This window comes from Carcharhinus amblyrhynchos, chromosome 11, assembly GCF_965287045.1.
Source record: "Carcharhinus amblyrhynchos chromosome 11, sCarAmb.v2.hapA, whole genome shotgun sequence".
Classification (NCBI taxonomy): Eukaryota; Metazoa; Chordata; class Chondrichthyes; order Carcharhiniformes; family Carcharhinidae; genus Carcharhinus; species Carcharhinus amblyrhynchos.
The window spans coordinates 13385657-13407837 of record NC_137334.1 but is presented as its reverse complement, the minus strand read 5'-3'; the positions used below and the strand labels follow the sequence as shown (position 1 = coordinate 13407837).

The window sequence follows — 22181 nt, the reverse complement described above, 5'->3', positions numbered from 1 at the left end:
GAACACCATTTCCGAAAGCTTGTGGGATTACTATTAAATAAACTGGCTGGACTTAAACCTGGTGTTGTGAGACTTCTTACTTCGTAGTCATCACCAGATTTTTACTGAATTCAAATTTCATCACCTGCTGTGGTGGGATTCGAACCCAGGTCCCCCCAGTGCATGAACCTAGGTCTCTGGATTACTAATCCAGGGACAGCGCCATTATGCCACTGTCTCCCCTGTCAACACATTTTTAGCCCAATCTTCACTTTCTTCCCATCATCTGTTTCTGGCAATTATTCAACTTGTGTGGATTGTTTGTCTACCTGCGAGCCACTCTTTGACTCATTTCTATCTAACCTGCTTCCTGCCCAAAATTTCCTCTTCTCCCACTGATACCTAGAAAGATATCAACCATTAATCACCCAACTCAGCTCACCTAACACAAGGCTCATGCTTAGAGATATCTCAAAATTCCCCCTCGGCAAAGAAGCGCTTCACAGCCAGACAGCTGGATCACACAAACATTGTACCTCTGACTCTACAATGACAAAAGCACACCTGCCTGAGATTTATGACACAATGTGTTGTCTAAAGAAAAATCCCAGATTTGAAACGGCAATGGAAAACTCCAGTGAAGCACCAATATATCTTGGTTTTACCCGCTGTCCAACCATGTTAAGTGCTCACTCTTCACAGGCATTATGTTGGTGGGTTACTTGTCCAAGAAATTAAGAACTTGCATTTAGACCGCAATGTGCTTTAATGCCAATAAAGTATTTTTGAAATATAGCTGCTGCTGTAATATAGGAAATGTAGTAACCAATTTACACATAGGAAGATTTCACAATGTTTGGGTGGCACAGCAGGCCACCTGAGTTGTTGCCTCACAGTACCAGGTGCCCAGGTTCAAGTTTAGGGCAAGTCTCTGTGTGGAGTTTGCACATTCTCCCTGTGTCTGTGAGAATTTCCTCCAGGTGTTCCAGTTTCCTCCCAGTTCAAAGATCTGCAGGTTGATTACCTATGGTAAATGTGTGGGGTTATGGGGATAGAACGTTGGTGCAGACTCGATGGACCAAGTGGTCTCTTGCTGCACTGCAGGGAATCTATGGTTAACAAACAGTGACCAGATCATTGATGAGCAATAAAAATATTGGCCAGGCCATCCCAGGAGAACTTCGCCACTTTTATTTCAAAATAACCCGATGGAAACTTTTGTGTGCCTGCCTGAGAAGGTAGGCATGGCCTCAGTTTAAGGTTTCCTCTGAAAAACAGCACCTCTGACAGTGCAGCACTCCCACTGTACTGACGCTAGGCGGTTTAGCATAGGTTGCACGTTCAGGTCTCTGCAACGGGACTAGAACCCCACCCAGCCAAACCTTCTGACGCAGTGAAAAACAAGCGATATCCACAGACTCAATTGCCAGCCTGCATTATGCAATGAAATCTTGGAAGCATCTTTTGTAGCAGTCAGAGCCACAACTCAAACACCACTTTCAAAACAAACGTTGCCCTTCAAAACGTCAAATGATTTGAGTGGGGACAGCAATATAAAACTGCAACAAAACCACCTGCTCCAATGGGGCCTTCCACCCTAGAATAACAGCAGTGAGCAAGACTGCTCACACATGGATTTAAGGCAAGTGGGGCAGATTGAGAAAAAGGGGCCCCCAAGAGGGTGCGCACAGGCAAGATATGAAATAACATAGACATGTACACAAAGCAAGTGCATACGCAGCTGGTGGAAGTGTCCTGGGGTTGCTAGCTACTCAATTGATGTGAAATCTGCTCTCTTACTATGCTGTTTGGTACTTCCTCCTTGTAGGATGTACTGTCTAAAATTAACAGGAAAACCAAAATAAATTGTCGCCGACACAATAGTCGGCTGCTTGATGTGGTGTGACTGACTGATGTAGCTCACGACGTAGAGATGCCGGCGTTGGACTGGGCTAAACACAGTAAGAAGTCTCACAACACCAGGTTAAAGGCCAACCAGTTTATTTGATAGTAATCCCACAAGCTTTAGGGAACAGTGTTCCTTCGTCAGATGAGTGGAAGAGCTTAGCTCACCCAGAGCCAGGACTGAGAATGGAGCACTTTCTCACAGGGAAGCTGCAGAGTGCAGAACAGAAATCAGATTCACAGTGCCCTGATATGACACATCATCAGGAGACCATTAATGGGATCACCTGAGAAAGAAATGCTGGTCCTCACCTCAGAGGGACAAAGCAATGAAGCAGAAATTAAATATTAGAGGATGACTTTCACCCTCAAAAAGTTAATTAGTTTCCAAGTTACCCAGTAGACCTGCAGGTCATCCACCCCTCAACAGTCCAAAGGCCACATCAGATACGGAAAGACCAGTGGGAATACGGAAAGGCTCACCTGCAGATTTGCATGGGCAGCACAGGTATGATCTGTGTTGTTCTCAAGGCTGATCAGGACATTGTACACGGTACAAGGTAAGAGACACTGCTCACAACTGTTCTTTGTGAACCCCAGCCATACAACACTGCAACCTGGGTTGTACGCTCAGCACGAGTCTTCTAGGACGCTTCATCCCAAAATCTACCTTTAAATCAAACTTTCCAGCATTAAACAGCATGACACAACACCAGTATATAGGGCAGACTGTGACAAAAGCCTCAGAGTCAAGGCTTCTGTTTTATATTAACTACTATTTGTTAAGACAAATTTATTCGTTAACAAAAGACTTCAGAATGAAACTAAAATCCACAGGTGATGCTCTGGAAAAATACACTACGCTGAAACTTGATTCAGTGCAGATTTTGCTTCCTTCTGGAGCCGCCGTGGTAATTAGTCTAACTCATTTTCAATAACATGCCTGGTGACTGCTCGATTCTCTGTTACACACTCATATCCAAACAGCTGAGCCAGCCCACTCCCCGACACAGAAGGCACCGCTGATGTTTGACCAGACTCACTCATTGCTGAGACCTCAAATTCTTCCCACTTAGCACCAATTAACCCTGCAAACCAGGGGCAGCGTGGTGACACAGTGACTGCCTGCTGCGTCACAGCCAGACCATGCAGGGTGGCTGAGGAATAAATGGTGGCCGAGCTCCTGGGTGGGGGAGGTGTGTGTGTATATGTGTGTGTGTGTGTGGTGGTGTGTGGAATTTGGGCCGTCTGCCTACATTGTGCGCTCAAATCCCTGGGATGGGACTTTCTGACCAAGGGAGGCGTTAGCATTGCCTCTGAACTACTGCTGAAAAGGAGAAATTGTGCTCATCTCGAAGATCCAGTCTCCCACCACCACCCTCTCTTCCTCTTTTCCCCCCATCTCACCTCCCTCAGCACTCAAAACCCCTCCCTCCCAAAATGCAGAGCCACACTGCCCCTCCCACCTCCCTTTTAATTCTGGGCTAAAACGTCACAAAGCACACTGCACTTCATTCGAATATCAAAAGACTTCCTGTGCCAAGTCATCCATGGTGCTGGGGCACCAACCTATCATGGTATGAGATTAGAACATTTGGGGGAGGGGGTGCCCAAACCCTCAGATAATCTCAGGGTCCCTTGGTTTGAGGTGGAGGGTGGAAACAGAATTCATGTTCCCAATGACTCCCGAATGTATATGGAGACACCAGAGGAGGGCAGGATAGGATACAGCTGCCATGTTGTCCACAGTCGGATGATCCATCAACAACCACCTCGATTCTTACAACAGCTGGCCACTGACAAACCTCAGGGTGAGGATGACAACGGCTGTATTCACACCCCAATCAGACACAAAGCATCAGACATGGTTCCACATGGAGCACTCACATCCAAGTCAGAAGGCTATGAGTTTAAGCCTCACTTGCAGTATACAAAACCAAATATAAAACCTTTGCCAGTATGGTAGGAGTGCAGTACTGACAGAGGTGCTATATTTCAGATGTCTCAATGGTGGATATAAAAGTTAAAGTTTATTTATTAGTCACAGGTAGGCTTACATTCACACTGCAATGAAGTCACTGTGAAAATCCCCTAGTCGCCACAGTCCGCCACCTATTCAAGTATACCAAGGAAGAATTTAGCATGGCCAACGCACCTAACCAGCACGCCTTTTGGACTGAGAAGGGAAACCGGAGCACTCCGATGAAATCCAGACAGACACGTGGAGAACATGCAGCCTCTGCACAGACAGTGACCCCAGCTGGGAATTGAACCTGGGTGTCTGGCGCTGTGAAGCAGCAGTGCTAATCACTGCGTCACCCCCATGGCCCCAAAGGTTTCATGGTATTTAGTGGAGCAGATCAGTGCTACAAAATGTGCTGGCCAATATTTATCCCTCAACAATTAGTGCTGAAACTAGTAATATGGTCACATTGCTGATTACGGGAGCTTGCAGTGCGCTATGCGGCTATTGCGTTTCCTACATTATAACGGGCTATATTTCAACAAGTACTTCACTGGCTGTAAAGTACTTTGGGTTATGATAAAAGCTACATAAATGCAACGTCTCCTATTAAAAGGAATGTAATAAACATGGGATAATGTTAGCAACAGCACTGTATTAAACCAAACCAATGCAGCATTCACTTGACAAGCAGTTTGAAAATTTCATTTGATGTGCACTCATTTATGTCAGAACCATTTCTGCACTCAACAGGGCAACACCCTAATCAGTGGATGGAAAATCAAACTCATTAAAGATTGGTCGTGACAACAACAACAACTTGCATTTATTTAGTACCTTTAACATAGCAGAACGCCCCAAGGCACTTGACAAGTACTTTATCAGTCAAAATCTGACAACTACAAGGAGGAGAAATTAGCCCAGGCGACTAAAGTTTGATCAGAGAGATTAAAGGATCATTGGAGGATAAATTAGGTTGGGAGGTTAGGGGAAAGCATTCCCAAGGTCAGGCTCTTGGCCGAAGTTGGGACGTCCTTTTGAAGTTGTACAAGACATTGGTACGGCCACACTTGGAATACTGTGTGCAATTCTGGTCAGCCTGTTATAGAAAGGAGATTACTAAACTAGAAAGAGTGCAGAAAATATTTACTAGGATGCTACTGGAACTTGATAGTTTTACAAGGAGAGGCTGGATAGATTGGAACTTTTTCCCCCCTGGAGCGTACAAGGCAGTAGGGGTGGTTAATCTTATACAGGTCTATAAAATAATGATCAGTTAGTTATCAACATCTTTTCCCAAAGGTAGGGGAGTCTATAGTGATAGTGGAGGTGATAGCGGATGCCTTGGTGATTATTTTCCAAACGTCGCTGGATTCCGGGGAAGTGCCGGAAGATTGGAAAACGGCTAATGTTACGCCGTTGTTTAAGAAGGGTGGCAGGCAAAAGGCAGGGAATTATAGGTCGGTTAGTTTAACGTCTGTTGTAGGTAAAGTGTTAGAATCCGTGATCAAGGAGAAAATAGCGAGGCATCTTGAGAATTGTTTGATAGAGCAGACGCAGCACGGTTTCGTTAAGGGGAAGTCGTGTCTGACGAATTTATTGGAGTTCTATGAGGATGTGTCTAGGGCGGTGGATAGGGGAGAGCCGGTGGATGTGGTGTTTCTTGATTTTCAGAAGGCGTTTGACAAGGTGCCTCACAAGAGGTTATTACAGAAGGTCAGGGGGCATGGAGTTGGGGGTAGGGTGTTAGCGTGGATAGGGGATTGGCTGTCAAATAGGAGGCAAAGAGTGGGGGTCAATGGGTGCTATTCGGATTGGCGGTTGGTGACTAGTGGAGTGCCCCAGGGGTCGGTGCTGGGGCCTCAGCTATTTACCATTTATATAGATGATCTGGAGGAGGGAACCGAGTGTATGGTGTCAAAATTTGCTGATGACACCAAGATTGGTGGAACAGCAAACTGCGCGGAGGGTGTGGAGAGTCTGCAGAAGGATCTAGATAGGCTGGGCGAATGGGCCAGGAAATGACAAACGGAATTTAATGTTGGCAAGTGTGAGGTGGTCCACTTTGGTAGGAATAATGGTAGGAAGGACTATTACTTACATGGTGAAAAACTGCAGCAGGCGGCGGTGCAGAGGGACCTGGGGGTCCTTGTGCATGAGTCGCAAAAACCCAGCCTGCAGGTGCAGCAGGTGGTCAGGAAGGCGAATGGGATGCTGGCCTTCATAGCGAGGGGAATTGAATATAAAAGTAGGGAGGTCTTGCTGCAGCTGTGTAGGGCATTGGTGAGGCCGCAGCTGGAGTACTGTGTGCAGATTTGGGCGCCGCACTCACGCAAGGATATTTTGGCCTTGGAGGGAGTGCAGAGGAGGTTTACTAGGCTGATACTGGAGTTGAGGGGGTTGAGCTATGAGGAGAAGCTGGATAAACTAGGCTTGTACTCGTTAGAGTTTAGAAGAATGAGGGAAGATCTCATTGAGACATATAAGATGATGAATGGGATGGATAGGATAGAGGTGGAGAGGCTCTTCCCGCTCAGAAAGGACAGTAGGACTAGGGGGCACAGCCTCAAGATAAAGGGGGGGGGCGGTTTAGAACGGAGTTGAGGAGGAACTTCTTCACTCAAGGGGCGGTGAATCTCTGGAATTCTCTGCCCGTTGAAGTGGTGGAGGCTGCCTCGCTAAATATTTTTAAGACGCGGGTTGATAGGTTTTTGATAGGCAAGGGGATTAAGGGTTATGGGGAGAGGGCGGGAATGTGGAACTGAGACACGACAGATCAGCCATGATCTTATTGAATGGCGGGGCAGGCTCGAGGGGCCAGATGGCCCACTCCTGCTCCTATTTCTTATGTTCTTATGTCTAAAACTAGAGGGCATAGGTTTAAGGTGAGAGGGGAGGGATGTAAAAGGATCCAGAGGAGCAATTTTTTCACACACACAGAGTGGTGACTGTCTGAGGCAATAATAGAGGCGGGTACAGTTTAGTCTTTTAAAAAAGATTTATACAGTTACATGGGTAAGATGGGTAGAGAGAGATATGGTCCAAATGCAGGCAACTGGGACTGGCTTTGTGGTTTAAAAAAAAGGCGGCATGGACAAGTTGGGCCAAAGGGCCTGTTGCCATGCTGTGAAATTCTATAACTCTATAGGCACAACCACCAGCAGTGAAAAAGAAAAAAATTCAAAATGTGCATGAGTACTCCAATACAGGGATCCTGGAGGGTTGAGAGGCTGGAGGAAGTTGCAAAGGAAGGGCAAGACCATCGAGGGATCTGAAGACAAGGATGAGAATTTGAAAACAGAGGTGTGGCTAAACCGTGTTCGAGAGTAGCTTGGCAAACACGTCGGTGATGGATAGGCAGAACTCGGTGAGAGTTAACATGGAAAACAGGGTTTCCGACGAGCTGATGTTTACACGAGATAGAAGTTGGGAGGCCGCTAAGGAGATGATTGGCAGAGTCAAGGATGGGTGACATGGAAGAGCTAAAGAAAAATAGACAGCAATATGCTTCATCCTATCCAGACTGTATACCAACATTGGTTGCAAGCACTATTGATATTATTTCACACAAATTCAAATCACAGTAAGAAATAACTGACAATGGTTCAAAGCATTCCTCTGACCTTCCTCCCTCTTGGCACTTCTGGACAAATCTACAGCGACAAATGATGGCCAAAATTTAATAACTTTTGAAAAACTATTCCCATAATTAAACAAAGCAGGGCAGAAGACAATGTGCACCAACTGCAAAATACAGTTAATAAGGAACACAATTTACTTCAGATGGCTGCACGGTTTCTCCTACTCCCCTCTCTTCAGGTGGGACAGTGGCACAGTGCTTAGCACTGTTGCCTCACAGCTCCAGGGGCATGGGTTCAACTCCCGACTTGAGTCATTATTTGTATGGAGTTTGCACATTCTCCTCGTATCTGCATGGGTTCTTCCAGGTGCTCCAGTTTCCTCCCATACTCCAAAGATGTGCATTGGCCATCCTAAGTTGCCCCTTAGTGTCCCAGGATGTGTAGGTCAAAGGAATTAACGTAGTAAATATGTGGGCTTACAGGTACAAGGCCTAGGTGGAATTATGTCGGTGCAGACCCGACGGGCTGAATGGCCTCATTCTGCACTGTAGGGTTTCTATGATTTCTGTTCTCGAAACAACGCTGGACCCTTTTCCAATGGTTAGTTTGAGGGGGGAAAGGGTACAGAAGGGGGCGCAACCTTAGAATTAGAGCTAAACCATCCAGGGGTGACAGCCAGAAATATTTCTCACATAAATCTGGAACTTCCTTCCTCAAAAGGTATTGAGGCTGGGAGTGATTCAATGGAAAAATTCAAAATTGAGTTTGATAGATTAAGAGTGGGTGCGAAATCTTACGGAACCAAGGTTTGGAAACGGAGTCAAAATACAGGTCAACCATCATCTAACTGAACGTTAGCACATGCTCAAGGGACTGTACACTCCAGTATTGTTCTGATAACCCATGCTGGGGCTCTGCAGAGTGAGAAAGACCAACGATGCTATTCTTCACATAACAGCTCACATAGCCAATAGCAGCAGGCTTCAACCAGCCTAGCTCTTGCTCGACACCCTCACATGCTCCAGATGGGCTTGCTGGACAGCAATCCAGAAATGAGTGCAGATCAAACAGTTCATGAGGGTAGGATAAACTAGCACTACAGACGCAAAGGATCTCACAGGGAGAATCTCAAACAACAATGAATGGGACTATCCAATAACACTCTTCTTTTAACTCAAAATCCAAGCTGAAATCACAGTTTGTTTATGCATCAATTCGGTCGCAGTTGTGGGCATTCACCATGTATCAAAGAAGTGAATTTAAGGACAAATATGAGAGACACAGCATAGTTCTCAATAGAACTGGCTGATGCCACTGTGTAACTGATCTGAATGGACCAGAAGGGGAGGCGATGGCCTAGTGATATTATCGCTAGACTATTAATCCAGGAACCCAGCTAATGTTCTAGGGACCTGGGTTTGAATCCCGCCACAGCAGAAACTGTAATTTGAATTCAATTAAAAAATATCTGGAATTAGGAATCCGATGACCATGAAACCATTGTCGATTGTCGGAAAAACCCATCTAGTTCACTAACGACCCTCACGGAAGGAAATCTGCTGTCCTTACCCAGTCTGGCCTACATGTGATTCCAGAGCCACAGCAATGTGGTTGATTTTCAACTGCCCTCCAACGGCAACTAGGGATGGAGAATAAATGCTGGCCCAGCCAGCAACGCCCATGTGCCACAAATGAATAAAAACTAGAAGACTTGATTCCCAGCCTTGGAAAGATCAGCTGTGATCAGCTGAGGTTACAGCACAGGTTTGACGATTATCAATATTAAACTGGTTTACAATGCAACAGAATGAAAATGGCTTAACCATTGAATCACAGCACTGAAGAAGGCCACTTTGCTAAATGAGCCAGTGCCAGCCTCTTTGAATGATCTAAGCAGCTAGACTGAAGCAAGCACAGAATTCCCAAAGCACACACTCAATGCTATCTCATGTAGTCCAAATACCATATGAAAACTTTTTTTTACATGTAAATACGCCCTGGCCTTGTGCAAATGGCACCTAGGTTGCAACTGAGATCACAGGTTACTTGCTTGTCAAATTTCCGACCTCTCTTTTCATAAGCAAGGAAAAGAACCGTCTAATCTTCTCACAATATCAGCGACCTCCTCTCTGCAATGCTCCCCTCCCCTTACAATAGCCCAGCCAAGAGCAGGAACACACTACCTGGAGAAGCTATAAGCATGGGTTGGCGTCCCACCATTCCTTGTAACAATGTGCTTATACAATAAACCATCGTATACAAGTGGGTCATTCAATGCTTTAACTTCAGCACCTCATGCAAAGAACAGCATCAAGTCAACATGTACATGAAGCTGACGCATAACTGTTGCTCAAGAAACCCTGCAGTCATTTAGCATGCTAGGAAGTTATGCAGAAATTTTAGCTTTGAACTGAAAAGTCAAATTCTGCCTTCATTATTTTAAATAGGCAGATTTACATTCTGGATGATCCCACACCAAATCATCAGAGCATAGAGCAGGGAAGTAAATATATTATAGCTCCCTCAGCCACTGCACTTCATAAAACTATAAAAACTAATCTGAAAACACATGCAAATACTTAGACTTTTTACTAAGTTTAAGCAATATTTGAGCCAAGCCAAGGAAGGAGGTGTTTTGAAAGGTGACCACAAGCTTGTTCAAAGAGGAATTACTTAGAGAAGGAAAAGAGAGATTTAGGGAAGGGGAGATAGCTAAAGGCATGCCAATGGGAGTGACAAAAGTGAGGATGTGGGAACAGGCGGCATTGGAGGAAGCAGAGCTTTCACAAAGTTGGAGGAGATTACAGAGATAGGGATGGGAGAACTTACAAGTTCAAGGCATTGTCAGATTGGGAAAAAACAACAGTCAGTGAGCACAGGGGTGGTGCATGAATGGGGCTCAGTGCATAATAAGAATAAAAAAGGCATCACCATAATGTCACTGTATTCACCGGGTTGATGCACACAATCTAATTACTAATTGGACATCACAAGACAAGTGATCTTTCTCAAGTTTGTAAATGGTACAACTCGCTCACCTCCTTATATCCTGATACCATGGCAACAAGTATCACATCTGGCTCCCATTGCCACTTCCCATTCAAGCCACACACCAACTTTCTCTCCAATCAACTTCAATGGAAGAATCTTCTATGGCTTGCTCGATTGACATAACAATGTCTTAAGATTTCTGTACAACATTTCTACATTAGATATAGCTCTTGGGGATAAAAGGATCAAGAGATATGTGGGGGTGGAAAGAGAGACAGGCTGATCATATTCAATATCCTCAGCCATGATCATAACAAATGGTGGAGAAGGCTCGAAGGGCCGAGTGGTCTACTCCTGTTTCTAAAGATCTGGAGTAAGACACATGCACAATCCTCCCTCTAATCGGGGAGACTGGCTCACTTAACACCACCCTTGTATACACTGTTTTGGTTGGTTAACCAGCAGAGCACTGGATAAAGTCATGGCGAAAGAAAAGCTAAACAGATTATATTGAGCAGACAGGGACAAAACATGAATAAAACTGTCATTTACCAACGAAGGTGCCTCGCCCAATTTGAACACTCAATGTTAATTTTCCTATTTAATGACATATGCATTTCAGCCAACGCACTCATCTATAACAAAAACAGAACCAGTATCTAGAATCAGTTAGAAACTGAACTACGAGGGTTTGAAAGATTTCCTTGTATAGTGGGGTTGAGCTATAAAGGACATCTAACCCGTCACTAAAATCTCCATGTAAACATGAAAAAGATAGCACCCTCTCCCAAGAGCTTTGTACAACAGTAATGGGAATCTTTTTTGCAACAAGCAGATATGACTGAATGGTGGATCGCTGCCCAAATCGCTGTACAAAATCTGTGTGTAATTACAAGGGAACCACTTCAAAGATCTGTATAAATATGTAACCACGCAGGTAGATGCTCAAAAATTGTTTCCCTTGCTACATAGAACTAGGGAGTCTGAGAGAAAGCCCATTTGGGAAGATGAGAGAAATGTCTTCATTCAGGGGGTTAGATTTTTGAAATTCTCTGTCCTAGGGGCCTGTGTACAGGCTATCATCGAGTATATTCAAGATTGAGATCTGGACACCAAGAGATGCAGGGATAGCGTGGGAAAGTGAACTTGACATTGAAGTTCAGTCATGATCTTAATGAATGAAGGAGCAGGCTCATAGGACAGTATGGCTTACTCCTGCTATTTCTTCTGACAAAGATGTACTTTTAACTGAAGTTGATGCATAAACAAAATTGTGAGGAAACTCATACAACTATGAGAGAAATCTAAGCGAGATCTCTGCATGACCAAAGTCTGCATGCATATAACAATAAGGGAGATCACTGCAAAAAGATGATCTGGAAGTGTAAGAGTGTAAGGAAATTCTCTGCCTAATAAAGTCTGCATGGATACAAGGGAGATATCTGCAAAATGAAGATCTGGAGATATACTAGCACTAGGTAGGCCTCTGTGTGACTAAAGTTTGTAGGTATATAAATACAAGGAAAGTCTCTTGCACAAACTAAGGTTGTTAGAGTTGTTAAGGTAAAGGAGAGGGTACAAATGCAGGTTAATGATGAGGACTTTCAACTAGTTAAAGGAGTCAAGGGCTCAGGAGAGGTTAGCAACGTTTCCAGACCACGTAATAGGACAGAGAGTATAGAAGACGGCAGGAATCTAACCTCAGGCAGAGTGAAAAAGGTGACAAGCATGAGAAAGGTGGTGGCCAACGCAGTGCAGGGAGATGGTCTGGGGAAGGATAACCAGTCTGCGACAGGAAGGGGCAGAGGTTGCAAACAAAAGAATGCACTAACAAATCGGATCCAGATAAAGGCTAACATAAAGACACTTTACGTGAATGCACATAGCATTCAAAACAAAGAGAATGAGTTGATGGCAGAAATCAGTACAAATGGGTATGATCTAGTGGCCATTACAGAAACGTGGCTGCAGGGTGACTGGGACCGGGAACTGAATATCCAGGGGTATGAGACATTTTGGAAGGTTAGACAGGAAGGAAAAGCAGGCGGGATAGCTCTGTTAATTAATGATGACGTCAGCGCGGTAGTGAGAGACGACGTAGGCTCTAAGGAGCAAAATGTGGAATCAACGTGGGTGGAGGTAAGTAACAGTAAGGGGAAAAGTCACTGGTGGGCATGGTCTATAGGCCCCCTAATAATAGCTTTGAAATGGGGCGGGCTATAAACAAACAAATAACAGATGCTTGTAAAAACGGAACAGCAATAATCATGGGGGATTTTAACCTACATATTGATTGGTCAACTCAAGTCGGACGCGGTGGACTTGAGGAAGAGTTCTTAGAATGCTGTCGAGATAGTTTCCTCAAACTGTATGTTACAGAACCTACGAGGGAGCGAGCTATCTTGGATCTGGTCCTGTGTAATGAGACAGGTAAAATTAATGATCTTGTGAGGGGTCCTCTTTGAATGAGTGATCACAATATGGTTGAATTTCTAATGCAGATGGAGGGTGAAAAAGTAGGGTCACAAACCAGTGTCCTCTGCTTGAACAAAGGGGAATACAATAGGATGAGGGTGGAGTTGGCTAAAGGAGACTGGGAGCGCAGATTAGTTGGTAGGACAGCTGAGGAACAGTGAATGATTTTTAAGGAGATTTCTCTCAAAAATATATTCCAGTGGAAAAGAAGGAATGTAAGAAAAGGGATAACCAGCCGTGGATAACTAAGGAAATAAAGGAGAGTATCAAATTAAAAACTAATGCATACAGAGTGGCCAAAATTAGTGGGAAACTAGAAGATTGGGAAAGCGTTAAAAAACAAAAGAACTACTAAGAAAGCAATAAAGAAAGGAAAGATAGATTATGAAACTAAACTAGCACAAAATATAAAAACTGATAGTAAAAGTTTTTACAAATATATAAAATGGAAAAGAGTGGCTAAAGTAAACGTTGGACCCTTAGAAGATGAGAAGGGGGATTTAATAATGGAAACAAGGAAATGGCCAAGGCCTTAAACAAGTTTTTTGTGTCAGTCTTCATGGTAGACGACACAAATAGCGTACCGATAATTGACAGTCATGGGACTGTAAAGGGTGAGGACCTTAAAACAATTACTATTACTAAACAGGTAGTGCTAATGGGACTAAAGGTAGACAAGTCTCTGGGTCCAGATGGAATGCATCCCAGGATACTGAAAAAAACGGCAGAAGTAACAGCAAATGCGTTAGTTGTAACTTATCAAAATTCGCTGGACTCTGGCAAGGTGCCAGCTGATTGGGAAACAGCTAATGTAACGCCACTGTTTAAAAAAGGTAGACAAAAGGCACGTAACTACAGGCCAGTTAGCTTAACATATGTAGTTGGGAAAATGCTGGAATCTATCACTAAAGAAGAAATAGCAGGACACCTGGAAAAGAATGGTTCAATCAAGCAGACGGAGCATGGATTCACGAAGGCAAGTCATGTTTGACGAATTTACTGGATTTTTATGATGTAACGAGTGCGGTTGACAGAGGAGAACCAGTGGATGTGATGTTTTTAGATTTCCAGAAGGCATTTGATAAGGTTGCTGCATGAGATTAAGGTACATGGAGTTGAGGGGTAAAGTGTTAGCGTGGATTGAGGATTGGCTATCTAACAGAAAGCAGAGAGTTGGAATAAATGGGTGCTTTTCCGTTGGCAGTTAGTGACTAGTGGCGTGTCGCAGGGATCGGTGCTGGGGCCTCAACTGTTTACAATATACATCGACGATCTGGAGGAGGGGACCATGTGTAGGGTAACAAAGTTTGCAGATGACACAAAGATGAGTGGGAAAGCAAATTATGTGGAGGACGCACAAAGTCTACAGAGAAATTTGGATAGGCTAACTGAATGGGCAAGGATCTGGCAGATGGAGTATAACATTGGCAAGTGTGAGGTTATCCACTTTGGAAGGAATAATAGTAAAATGGACTATTATTTAAATGGTGAAAAATTACAACATGCTACTGTGCAGAACGACCCAGGGGTCCTTATGCAAGAATCACAAAATCTCAGTTTGTAGGTGCAGCAGGTGATCAAGAAGGCAAATGGAATGTTGGCCTTTATCACAAGAGGGATGGAGTATAAAAGCAGGGAGGTTTTGTTGTAATTGTACAAGGTACTGGTGAGGCCGTAACTAGAGTACTGTGAGCAGTTTTGGTCCCCTTATTTGCAAAAGGATATATTAGATTTGGAGGGAGTGCAGAGAAGGCTCACCAGGTTGATTCCGGAGATGAGGGGGTTAGCATATGAGGAGAGATTGAGTAGACTGGAGCTGTACTCGGAGTTTAGAAGGTTGAGGGGAGATCTTACAGAGACATACAAGACAGTGAAGGCACTAGACAGGATAGAAGCAGAGAGATTACTTCCACTTAGAATGGAAATAAGAACTAGAGGGCACAGCCTCAAAGTAATGGGGAGTCAATTTAGAACAGAGTTGAGGAGGAACTTCTTCTCCCAGAGGGTAGTGAATCTTTGGAATTCTCTGCCCAGTGAAGCAGTGGAGACTACTTTGTTAAATGTGTTTAAGTCACAGATAGATTTTTGATCAATAAGGGAATTAAGGATTATGGGGAGCAGGCGGGTAAGTGGAACTGAACCACTATCAGATCAGTCATGATCTTATTGAATGGCAGGGCAGGTTCAAGTGGCTAGATGGCCTACTCCTGCTCCTATTTCTTATGTTCTTATGTGTACAAATATAAGGCAAGATCTTCAAAACATGTCCTTAATTGCAGAGCTCTCTGAGCAACTGAGACCTATGTGCGTGAGTGAGGAAGAGATGGAGAGGGAGGAAGGAAAAGGGAGAGGAAGGACAGGAGGGAAGAAAACGCAAAAACGGACAGGCTAGGAAAGTAGGCAAAGTGGCAGATGGAATACAATGTGGAAAAGTGACAGGTTATGCATTTTGGAAGGAGGAATGGAGGCATAGGCAATTTTCTAAATGGGGAATTCCTTAGAAAATGGGAAGCACCAAGAGACTTGGGAGTCCTTGTTCAAGATTCTCTTAAGGTCAACATGCAGGTTCAATGGGCAGTTAGGAAGGTAAATGCAACGTTAGCATTCATGTCAAGAGGGTTAGAATACAAGACCAGGGATATACATCTGAGGTTGTATAAGGCTCTGGTGAGACCCTATTTGGAGTAGAACATAGAACATAGAACACTACAGCACAAACAGGCCCTTCAGCCCACGAGTTGCGCCGATCACATCAACACCTATCTATAACCCCCAATCCCATAAAACCCCATATACTCATCCAGAAGTCTTTTAAAAGACCCCAGCGAGTTCACCTCCACCACCACTGAGTACTGTGAGCAGTTTGGGCCCCACATCTAAGGAAGCATGTGTTGGCCTTGGAAAGCGTCCAGAGGTTCACAAAAATGATCCTAGGAATGAAGAGCTTGTTATACAAGAAATGGTTGGGGACTCTGGGTCCGTACTTGTTGGAATTTGGAATGATGAGAGGAGATCTTATTGAAACTTACAGGTTACTGCAAGGCCTGAATAGAGTGGACGTGAAGAGGACATTTCCAGTAGTAGGAAAAACTAGAATCAGAGGGCACAACCTCAGGCTAAAGGGACAATCCTTTAAAACACAGATGAGGAGGAATTTCTTCAGCCCAGGAGTGGTGACTGCCAAAGGCGGCTGTGGAGGCCAGGTCAAAAGACAGATTGGTAGGTTCTTAATAAGAGGATCGGGGGTTATGGGAAAAAGGCAGGAGAACGGGGATGAGAAAAATATCAGCCGTGAATGAATCAGGAAGCATACACGATGGGCTGAGTGGCATATTTCTGTTCCTTACTTGGGGGGGGGGGGAATCTAACTGGAAGAGATGGGGGGCGGAATCTAACTGGAAGAGATGGGGGGGCGGAATCTAACTGGAAGAGACTGGTGGGGGGGAATCTAACTGGAAGAGACTGGGGGGGCGGAATCTAACTGGAAGAGACTGGTGGGGGGGAATCTAACTGGAAGAGACTGGGGGGGGGGAATCTAACTGGAAGAGACTGGGGGGGGGGGAATCTAACTGGAAGAGACTGGGGGGGGGGGAATCTAACTGGAAGAGACTGGGGGGGGGGGAATCTAACTGGAAGAGACTGGGGGGGGGGAATCTAACTGGAAGAGACTGGGGGGGGGGAATCTAACTGGAAGAGACTGGGGGGGGGGAATCTAACTGGAAGAGACTGGGGGGGGAATCTAACTGGAAGAGACTGGGGGGGGGAATCTAACTGGAAGAGACGGGGGGGGGGGAATCTAACTGGAAGAGACTGGGGGGGGGAATCTAACTGGAAGAGATGTGGGGGGGGAATCTAACTGGAAGAGATGTGGGGGGGGGGAGGAATCTAACTGGAAGAGATGGGGGGGGTGGGGGGAGGAATCTAACTGGAAGAGATGGGGGGGGGAGGAATCTAACTGGAAGAGATGGGGGGGGTGGGGGGAGGAATCTAACTGGAAGCAGGTCACTGTCTGGTCCACTGGACTGTCAGGGGTGAAACTTGTGTCTGTGAGCCAGGCCCCAGAGTAGAGTGGAGTGGAGCCCAGCCTCTGTATCTGCCCAAAGGCACCGAGCAAACCCAGTAGCCCTGCCTCCCTGCGGCCTGCAGACAAAGGAGCCAGGGCCGGGGGGGGGGGGGGGGGCGGTTGGTGGGGGGCGTGGGGAGGAGGAAGGAGGAAGAGGGGGTGGGGTAGGTAGGTAGGTGAGGGAGGAGCGCCCCAGGCCCCGCGCCCACAAGCTGCCCCTGGTGCGGCCTAGGCCGGCAGGCTGTGGCCCGCCTTCTCCCTCCCTTTCTCGGGGGGGGCGGGGGGGTGTCAAGTGGCCGCTCGGCACACAAAAGGAGGGGAGGGTTGGGTTAGGCCAGGCTAGGCCCGGGAGCGGGGGGGACACTTCAACCCCACTGCCGACAAAAATATCCCCATCAATAAATAAAACACACCCTCCCTCAGGCCTAAAGCCGCCAACAACCTTCCCTTCCTCTCCCACTAACCCTATCTCCACACACGGGAAAAAAAACAACCCGCAGCTCACCACCCCCTTCTCCTCCCTTCAAATATCATGATACATAACGCGCGCGATTAAAAAAAAATTCTGAGAGAAGAAAAAAAATGTCCTCCCCACCTTTCGATCCCCGGTCTAAATTTGCAAAGCGCTGCCCGGCTGGAAGCGCCCCATGCCGGGCGCCAAGACCAAGCGAGCCCGAGGATGTGACGAGGCCTGCGCGGTGGAGCGGCCGCTTACCGTTGGCTGGCTGGCTCGCTGTGCTGGCCGGGCTGGCTCCGGGCGGCTAGAGGCGGGGAGGAGTTGGGGGGGAGCGGGGCGGGTGGGGGATGGGCAGCCGGGACGCCAATGCGCAGGCGCCTCCCAGTCCCTTGCAGCAGCGGAGGGTTCTGGGGCGGGCGGGCTCATTTCGTTCACTCGGTCGGCCAAGATTTGTTTGTTTACCTCTCTCTCTGTCTCTCTCTCTATCCATCAGGAAGAACAAGGAGGTGGCGAGGGGTGGATGGGTGGGGAGGGAAGATGGGCGGCTGAGCGCCTTCCCCCGACCTCGCGGATGGCCCAGAGGCTGGGAGGAGTCGCCCAGCACTGCTGCTGGCTGCGCTCAGTTCAGGTGAGCAGCCGGCTGGACAGGCACAGGAGTAAGCCCACTTGTCTTGTAGTTCAAAGCAACTTATTTCCAGCTGTGCAATATTGGTGCTGGTCATTATTTACAAGAGTTTAAAGTTTATTACTTCCAGGAATAATTTACATTATTTAAAGTTTATTTATTAGTGTCACAAGTAGGAAGCAACCTATCTGCTCTTGCCCATTGTAAGGTTCACTTCCAGCATGGAGTGAGTGGCACGGTGGTTAGTACCGCTGCCTCACAGTGGCAGGGACCCAGGTTCAATCCTTTGCACGTTCTCCCTGTGTCTGCGTGGGTTTTCTCCAAGTGCTCCAGTTTCCTCCCACTGTCCAAAAGACGTGTGGGGGGGGGTGTTAGATGGGTTAGAGGGAAGAAGATAAGGGGATCAACAGGGGTTATGGGGAGAAGGCAGGAAAATGGGGATGAGAATCATATTAGCCATGATTGAATGGTGCAGCAGACTCGATAGGCCTAATGGGGCGGCGCAGTAGTACAGTGGTTAGCACTGCTGCTTCACAGCACCAGAGATCCGGGTTCAATTTGTGTCTTGGGTCACTGTCTGTGTGGAGTTTGCATGTTCTCCCCATGTCTGCATGGGTTTCCTCCGGGTGCTCCAGTTTCCTCCCACGTTCTGAAGATGTGCTGTTTAGGTGCATTGACCTGAACAGGCGCCAGAGTGTGGCGACTAGGGGAATTTCACAGTAACTTCATTGCAGTGTTAATGTAAACCTTACTTGTGACTAATAAATAAAGTTTAATTCTGATTCCTGTTCTCCCTGTGTCTGCATGGGTTTCCTCTGGGTGCTCCAGTTTCCTCCACAGACTGAAAGACGTGCTGGTTAGGTGCTTTGGCCATGCTAAACTCCCCCTCAGTGACCCCGAACAGGCGCCAGTGTGGCAACTAGGGGATTTTCAGAGTAACTTCATTGCAGTGTTAATGTCAGCCTATTTGTGACACTAATAAATAAACTTTAAACTTTAATTGATTTACTATGAATAGGTGACTGCATTTCTCAATTCCGTCGGGAAGAAGATACAGAAGTCTGAGGTCACGTACCAACCAACTCAAGAACAGCTTCTTCCCTGCTGCTGTCAGACTTTTGAACGGACTTCCTTTGTATTAAGTTGACCTTTCTCTACACCCTAGCTAGACTATAACATTACATTCTGCACTCTCTCCTTCTCTATGAACGGTATGCTCTGTCTGTACAAAATGCAAGAAACAATACTTTTCACTGTATGCTAATACATGTGACAATAATAAATCAATTATCTATCTCCTGAATATGAATTTAAACAACCTGGTTTCTATTTTACAGCATTTGGGTTTAAACTCAGTTACATGTGTACTTTGCAAAGTTTTCTTATCTCAAAGTTTATTCTTTTACCTAGATCAGCTTCAATTGAAAAAATCTTCATGCCATCCTATTTTCAGAGGTTCCTAAAGCATTTCACAGACAATGATGTCTGATTGCTTTTTTTCCCTGAACATAGCGGTCATTTTGCATATAGCAAGATCCCACGAGCGGTGACAATACCACCATCTCCTCAAATGCAGCAATGAGGTCCCACAAGCAGCAAAGTGGTCATGACTGTAGGAGAGGAGGACTGAGCTTAGCAATGGGTCGGCCAGGGGACCAGGAAAATTAGCAGCACCCTCACTGTCAACTGACTGTCTCTGCATAAGTATGAAATAGCCAACGCAGACAAAAGGTGGATGTTTTTTCACTGTAATTTATCGACTGGACACAGCTGAATGTCCTTGCGAACAGCACCAAAACTGTAATAATGACATGACTAAGTGACCAATGTCTGAACGGATACTCCAGCCATCTACCACTGAAGGTTATGACATTACTGATGGGGCACAATTAAACAGCTATTATCTCGGACCTACCTCTTTGTATCATATGTAAATAATTTACATGTGTGATTCGAAACAATTATCTTTATTAGAAGTTGTAAGAAATGCCCTATAAAAAAGCTGACTGTACACAATTAAACAGACTGAAAAAGCCTTAGGAATTCTTCAGTTCTCTCCTTATTGATAAGAAGGCAATAAAGGATCCATCACTCATGAACACTGTGTCTGAAAATCTTTTTAGCTCCAATATGATTAGCCAGTTATATTTTAGTCATGTAATGGAGAGAGAATTGTTGGTGGGACGTGGTCTGATTCAAAGAGGAAGATTGCCAATGACTGATCCACAAACGATGCATTTGATTTGATTTGATTCATTGTCACATGTATTGGGACACAGTATTGTTTCTTGCACTGGACAGATAAAACATACTGTTCATAGAGTACAGAGGGGAGAAGGAAAGGAGAGGGTGCAGAATGTAGCATTACATCATAGCTAGGGTGTAGAGAAAGATCAGCTTAATGTAAGGCAAGTCCATTCAAAAGGCTGATAGTAGCAGGGAAGAAGCTGTTCTTGAGTCGGTTGATATGTGACCTCAGACTTCTGTATCTTTTTCCCAATGGAAGAAGGTGAAAGGGAATATGCCTGGGATGGGGTCGTTAATAATGCTGGCTGCTTTTCTGAGGCAGCGGGAAGTATAGTTGGAGTTAATGGATGGGAGGCTAGTTTGTGTGATGGACTGGGGTACATTCGCAACCCTTTGTAGTTTCTTGCGGTCTTGGTCAGAATAGGAGGCATACCAAGCTGTGACACATCTGAAAAGGATGTTTTCTATTTACATCAGTGTATTTCCATGCGCAACCCTTTGCACTTGGTAATACCTTGAAAGTGGACTGGAATGGGGGTGGCACACTGATTAGCACTGCTGCCTCACAGTTCCTGGGACCCAGGTTCGATTCCCAGCTTGTGTCACTGTCCGTGCGGAATCTGCACGTTCTTCCCGTGTCTGCGTGGGTTTCTTCCAGGTGCTCCGGTTTCCTCCCACAGTCTGAAGACGTGCTAGTAAGGTGCATTGATCCGAACAGGCTCTGGAGTGCGGCAACTAGGGAAATTTTACAGTAACTTCATTACAGTGTTAATGTAAGCCTACTTGTGACACCAGTAAGTAAACTTTAAAACTAAATGGGGGCACTGGGATTGGGAGAAGAGAATTGGGACGCTAACTGGAAAACCAATGAGGATAGGTGTACTGGTGAGTTAATGAATTTCTCTCCAGCGGGACATCACTGCTATTTCATGAGCTCCTAACGCATTCAAACAAAATGTCCTGAATTTTCCCATATTTCATTCTGGTAACATGAGGTCAGACCCAACATTCCTTGAAGTGTTGTTCTGTCTAATTCAATATTCCATCAGCTTCTGTGTCACAAATCCTCTTCCCAGGGTCTAGATCATTACATTTAACTCCTGTGTCTTCAAGGTTCTTCCAGGTCAATGGAAATCTAACCAAGAAGTTCAAAAAGGATTGTTATTAATCAGCGTTACTCTGTCTGGAACAGGTACAGTGAATGAATAATTTAATTGCAACTGAAATCCATTCAGTCAGTACACGCCAGGGCAGATAAAAGGCCATCACAAGATAGTTATTGATGAAAAAAGCCTTATGGCTCATCTATCCCGTGATTTAAGGCTTTTTCCAATGAAGAAAGACTTACTTATATTGTCCCGAAGCATTTGTGGCCAATTACCATATTTTCCAGACTATAAGATGCACCAGACTACAAAACACCACAATTTTAGAAAGAAAAATTCAAGAAAAGGATATTTCAGTGTGTGTAAGCATTTAATATTAACATCTGCCATCACAGAACAAAACAGCACAGAATTTAACTGTAGACAGTGATTGTCACAGAATGAAACTGCCAATATTACTAACATTTCCCATGAGGGGATATGAACAATGCAGTATGGAGTCTCACTCATCGCAGACGCCTGTCACTACTGTCACTCATCATCATGGATGTTATGTCAACTGTCACTTCCTTCAAAGAATACATCATCTTCACAGCAATCGAGGAACTTGCTGATACTGCATTTCTTGAATGGGGCGGCACAGTGGTTAGCATTGCTGCCTCACAGCGCCGGGAACATGGGTTCAATTCCCAACCTCGGGTCACTCTCTGTGTGGAGACTGTACATTCTCCCCGTGTCTGTGTGGGTTTCCTCTGGGTGCTCCGGTTTCATCCCACAGTGCAAAGATGT

General features: G+C 45.5%; 1 protein-coding gene across 4 annotated transcripts in view; it reads right to left on the bottom strand.

The window, feature by feature from the left end:
- The window catches only part of ino80db (INO80 complex subunit Db), a 100789-nt gene extending 83091 nt beyond the window's left edge, over positions 1-17698 (bottom strand). For 2 of the 4 annotated variants that reach the window (XM_080198587.1, XM_080198588.1), the window contains exon 1: positions 17553-17658. The gene's annotated coding sequence lies outside the window, so the exon portion shown is untranslated. The other 2 variants (XM_080198589.1, XM_080198590.1) reach the window with 2 other exon arrangements.
- Positions 17699-22181: the final 4483 nt, after the last annotated feature.